This window comes from Ammospiza nelsoni, chromosome 1, assembly GCF_027579445.1.
Source record: "Ammospiza nelsoni isolate bAmmNel1 chromosome 1, bAmmNel1.pri, whole genome shotgun sequence".
NCBI classification, from domain to species: domain Eukaryota; kingdom Metazoa; phylum Chordata; class Aves; order Passeriformes; family Passerellidae; genus Ammospiza; species Ammospiza nelsoni.
In genome coordinates, this window is record NC_080633.1 from 136,291,727 (window position 1) to 136,297,726 (window position 6,000).

A 6,000-nucleotide genomic window follows, 5' to 3' on the forward strand; every position below is an offset into this window, starting at 1 on the left:
CAAGGGTAATTCCTGTTCAAAGAGGCAAAGGCACATAGTTGGCCAGGAGATTTAGGTTGGGCAGTTATATTTACTTCTCAGACATATGCTTGGACTTTACACTTCAGATAGATATTTTTCCACATAATACTAATCACCTTTAAAACTAGGGATTTGACAGTGGGGATAGAGAAATGTTTGAAGCTTATTCTGAATTTAAGTACAGAGCATAGACAAATGTGCCTTAATAAAAGGCTGTTCATTCAAAACAGATTGATACATTTTCAATCTAAGAATGACTGTATTTCTCTGTAGTGCAATTGTGTCATCAGTCCTGGATTTAGATGTGTAATTCCAAAACTCATCAGATCAGAATGTCTAGATTTTGCTTTGATTATAAATATAAAGGTAAATTTATTCTTTCAGGTTATCTCTGTATCTCCCACACATCTGAGCAACTATGATGCTTTAATGTCTATCTACAAAAATTCCACATTCTGTCATTTTGCTGAGAAAATGATAAAATAGAGAGAAAGCTCTAACACAAGCTAGCCAGACAGAGGGTCAAGTTATGGAGTGAGTGAAAAGACTTAATGTGTAACCATAGAAGTTAATGAATAGCAGACACCTTCTTGCATAACGGAAGAGTAAAGTTTAGGAAAGTTCTGTGGTACTTTGTGATTTCTGTTGTGAGGTCTTGGAAGAATCAGCATCTGCTGCATTAGGTTATTACAGGATTCTCATCCAAAGAATCTTGTTCCTTGCATGTTTTTTATTTAGAACTAAGTGAAAAAAGAAATACAGTGATTGAGAAAAAATTATTAAAGCAGAAAATTATTATTACAATAGAAAAATTAATTCAAACGGGAAAAACAGAAAAATTCCTTTATTAAAACAGAAATTATTAAAACAGAAAAATTCATTTTCCATTACCATTTGAATCAATAGAAATTGCAAGTAAGATCAGACCTATTTTGCATCACATGCTGCCACTTATGTAGCATAACCCAACTCCAGTTTTGGCTTTTTCAAAAAAACACTGTTATACTTAATATACCACGAGGAGAAAGGAATGAAGACCCACTTCATGAGAATGGCTATCAGCTGCTTCTAAAGGAAGCAGGCAAAGTTGTCTATAGTTTTACTTGAAGAAAGGAAGATGCAGAGATAGTTCAATTGTTTGATCTTTATTGAATATAAACACACAAAAACTTGAAAATCATCTGTTCACAGCCAGAAGAGTGATTGGCTGAAAAGACACTAAGCGGACATTTGTCATTTCATTATTATAAGTCAACACAGTGGAATATTGCTGCTAGCAATGACATGATCTTTTAGGAAAGTGAATGAAACACCGCTTTTCAAAAGGATGTACTCAGAAAGTGACATTTTAGTCTGGCATCTGTACATGAAAAGCAACTAATTGGAATAAAATCCCAGTGTTGTTAGTTCTTACTGAACTGGTGGTCAGTTGCAGTGCTACAAGTAGGCATGCTCTTCAACCTGAAAAATATGAATATGCAATAGAATAGAAATATGAGGGAAATATGCTGACAAATGGGAGGTATTTTAGTACTGTGATATATATATATCTATATATATAGATATAGATATATAGATATATAAGCTAGCCCAAAACTAACCTAGAAAGATCCAACCTCAGAACTGTGGCATATTTCAAAGAACTGTGGATCAGCATCACATAAACCAGTTGGCTGAATGTTATGACATCATGTTGATGACATTTCTCTCTGCTTGGAAGTAATGTGATAACGATGGAATGGGCAGCACCATAGCACTCCAGTAGCCTAAATAACTCTGCAGTTTTCTGCAGATCAAATAAACAGCCAGCTGGTCACACCAGTTAGTACTGTTCTGCCCAGCTATAAACTGAATGTCTTCCCTAATCATCTTCCCAAACAGGCATATTTACTGATAAATCACTGAGTGATTTATTGGCCAAGCAGCAAGACAGAAGAAGGAAATAAAGGGAAGAAGAGGGTTATGAAGCCTCTCTTGTGTCATAAGGAGAATAGCCTGGACAAGGGACATATGGGGCTCTTGTTGTAAGGAGAATGGGAACTACGCATGGTAAATGGGTTTCTGAGACTGGTGTCCTTGGAACAGGCAGAAAAGAGAAAGGGGGGCAAGTGGTAAGGAGCAAGCATGAAGAAAAAAAGTGAAAAAAAATATTTGTGGTACAAGAATTATTTGCTTGTTGCCAGGAGTCCATAAAACAGAGATGAGAAAAGGAAGGCAGATTACAATGTCTGTGAGTAGAGAAGTGATAAGACTAGATGGCAAGGTCAGTAAATACATCCTCTAAAAGTATTGGTAAAATGCTTCAGTATACACAGACTCCCCATCCTTGAAATTTTGTACACCTATGATCAAAAAGAGACAAGTCAAACAGATTATGACAATTTATATTAACTTTATTCAGATTCGATGAACAAGATTTGCTGCATCAGAGTATCCATTATTTTTCTGGAAGGAGATTTCATTTTTCTTACTACTGCAGAACTTTAATGACCTGAACAATGGCACAAAATATACCCTCAGCAAGTTTAAGGATGAAATAATGAGCTGCTATCCAGAGGAGCCCATACAGGCTGAAGAAATGGCCTGACAGGAGCCTGAAGCAGTTCCACTAAGGCACTGCAAAATCCTGCACCTGGGGAGGATGGGCTGGGGCTGACTGGCCAGCAGGCATCTTTGTACAAAAAGATGTGGAGATCCTGGTGGACAGCAAATGAGTTGAGCCAGCAGTATGCCTTTGCTGTGGTGCACACTGAGCTGCACTAACAAAAGCATAGCCAGCAGGTTGGCAGGAATGATGATTTCCATCTTCAACACTTGTGCAAGTAGTTCTAGAATCCAGTCTTGAGCCTGATATTGCAAGGAAGATGTTGAATAAGCATTACAAGTGCAGTGGAGGGCCAGCAAGACAGTGGGCTGGAGCACCACAGGCAAGGAGAAGCAGAGCTCACTAGATTTGCTCAGTCAGTAGAGCAGGCTAAGATATACTTGCATTAACTGTGTTTCAGTGCAGTGCCAGACTTCAGAGCAATTGCACCAAATTATAGAACTGTTTTGGAATTATTGTTTTTTGCCTTGTGCAAACATTAATATAGTCTACCTTGTATTTTTATAAGGAATCTGTGGAAAATAAAAAAGCAAAAAAAGAAGCTGCAGAAAACACCGTATTGTTTTGCAGTGGGTTGCACATAGCATGCCTGGCACTGTGCAAAGGACATTCACATAGTGCTTTTCATTGGGCATGCCATAGTTGGTGTGGCATGTTAGAGCCAAGAAGCCAGTTTGTCATATGCCCTTCCACTTCACTGAAATTTGTGCCAGGCAATGGAAAACATGGTAGGCATGAATGGAAACCTATCAACAGCAAGATCTTTGTCTGCCAAAATAAGAAAAATGACACACTGAGTTGAATTATTTTGCTATTATGTCACAATCCCCATTTTCCCCCACAGTTTCTATTGTGAAGGAATTGATACTTACAGACTAGGAGTATACAGCTCTATAAAGTATCTTTCTACCAGGATTTATTATGGTTTTATTGCTACTCATCTACAAAATCAAAGAATTGCTATAGCACACTCTGCTCCACCAGTTACATTATTTAAGAGTCCACATAGACAAAAATCTATTCTGAAATAAGAAATGAGTGTATTTTGTTAGTATCAGTATTTTTGTCACATCTGTAGGTAAAAATTTTTATACATCGATAAGCCAGAAATAAAAGCCCAAGTAAACCTATCTAGATGAATGTTAAAAATGTGTTGGCACTCTTGGCTGGAATGTGGGTAAAACACTTGGTCTATTTCAGCATGTGTTCCCATCTACCCACTTTGCAATGCAGTGCAGCTACAGCACATAATTGTGAGCTCATTTGGATACTTTCTGAATGCCATCCAGGCATTTCTGTCAACTGCATTGTTTTGCCTGTTACCTTTCAATTCCTTTCAAAGCCCTGGAAAATACTTGCATCTGCAAGCACACACACACACATCACCCAAGTTTAATTGTGGAGCCAACAGGTTCACTGCAGTGACTGTACAGCAGTTTAGGTGGAACAATTGCAGTGTGCCCAAGTATTCCTTGATGAGTGGGGAAGCACCTTAGGGATAACAGCTTGTGTCTTTGGTACAGTTGAGATGACAGTGCAGGATAATCCAGAAACATGCATTTCTGTAGAAAGATTGCACCTGCAAAAGCCTATATGGTGACAAGATGGGTCAACCAGACAGCTGCTTCACTTCATGCAGAGAACTAAAGAATACCAGGGAATTCTGCAACTCTATCTGCCTGCTAGGACAACAAATACAACAAGTCCACATTGGCTCTGCCAGTTCAGTTTGCAGCCTGCAGTGACCATCTCCCATGCAAAGAGAAGCAGCCTGTTCTGGAGCAGACTGGGTAAGCAAGAAGGCATTGCCGAGGGAAAGGTGGAAGGCGCCCCCCAAATCCTGCATCCATGAGGCAAACTCTAGAACAGACCCCGCTGCTAGAGACAGCCCTGGCACAAGTCAAGCAGTAAGACAGCCATTGAGACTGGCTGGCATAATCTCTGTAGGTCTTATCAAGTACATACAAAAGAAGCACAAGGAGAAAGCATGTCCACAGCAAGATCTGATGCTTGCTATATAACACTGATTCATAGATTATTTTGGAAACATAAGCAAGAGGGATTTCTGGGCTGTGGCCAGTGTAATAATGTATATGGAGAGGGGCTTAGCCTGATGGTGAAGATGCTGCCATTTCCTTCCCCAGTTGCAACTAGGGGTGTTTTCCAAGTGAAGTAAGTGTAAATAAGTAATTTGCATGCTTTAATTAAGTGTCCATGCAGTAATGGAAAAATTACAACCAGATCATAAATTCCAGCAACTGCTAACAGGATAGATGGATTATACAGAGATTGCCTGTGACAAGACACAGACAGGAAAGCTTCTTCAGGTAATACTGTCTTGTGCCCTCTCCTTCTGGGTTGTTTGGCAAAACTCCACATCCTAGTTTAAGATTATGTGAATGTTCTCACACATTCCCTTCACCGGTTCCAGCTAGGGAAGCTTGACATTTTTGTGCATCAGATAGACCACAGAGTGAATCAGAAGCTGGAGCAAGGAGATGTTCAACAGCTTGTCTTCTTCTGTCTGGTTATAACCAGGCACTGCTATGGTGCTTATTTACTGGTCACAAAAACTTCTCCATGCTTGCATAAATGGAATTCATCTACTCCTTGAGTTCCCTTGCTGACATGGAAATATGTGCATCCACATTCATGAAGTCTATCCAGGCTACAAATTTTAGTGCATGTCTTTTATTCAACAGCTCAGTCACAGTAAATATTTCCAAGTGAAGAGATGGCTCACTTGAACAGGTGCATCAGGACCAGGAGCTGGACCCTACATCCTGTGATGTGAAGATACAAATGCAAGTAATGGATTCACTGTTAAATTTGAAGTTTTATTGTTCTATGCATATTGTGAAGTTGTTCCAGCATTTAAAGAAAAAAGAAACCAACCAAACAAACAAAAAAACCCCAAACAACAAACACAAAAAACTTATGTAAAAATGGCAAACCCTTCAGTCAGATTCTGTAAAAAGGGAGCACTGTGCTTCCAGAAAGGGCAAGAGAGACTACCTAGGACAGCCAAGCTCAGCAAAGTAGAAAAAGCCACAGATTTTTTCAGGATTCCAAAATGGCAATTTAATGGCAATGCTTACTTTTATTAACTTTAATACCATTTTAATTGTTGTATGCTATTAAATATGAACCATTAAAAGATCAAATTGATTGAAACCTAAACCAGAAAGCAAACCTCACTGTAACTCAGATCATATCCAGGTTAAAAGATCACAATCAGAGCCCAGCAAGGAGTTGCTTTTACAGAGAACTGCCAGTCAGATTGTCTGCAGTGGATTTTTACGCCCCATTGCCTTTAAGATGAGGAGAAGATACTTGTATACACAAGGTATACAGGGGTTTTGAGGCTGTGGGAA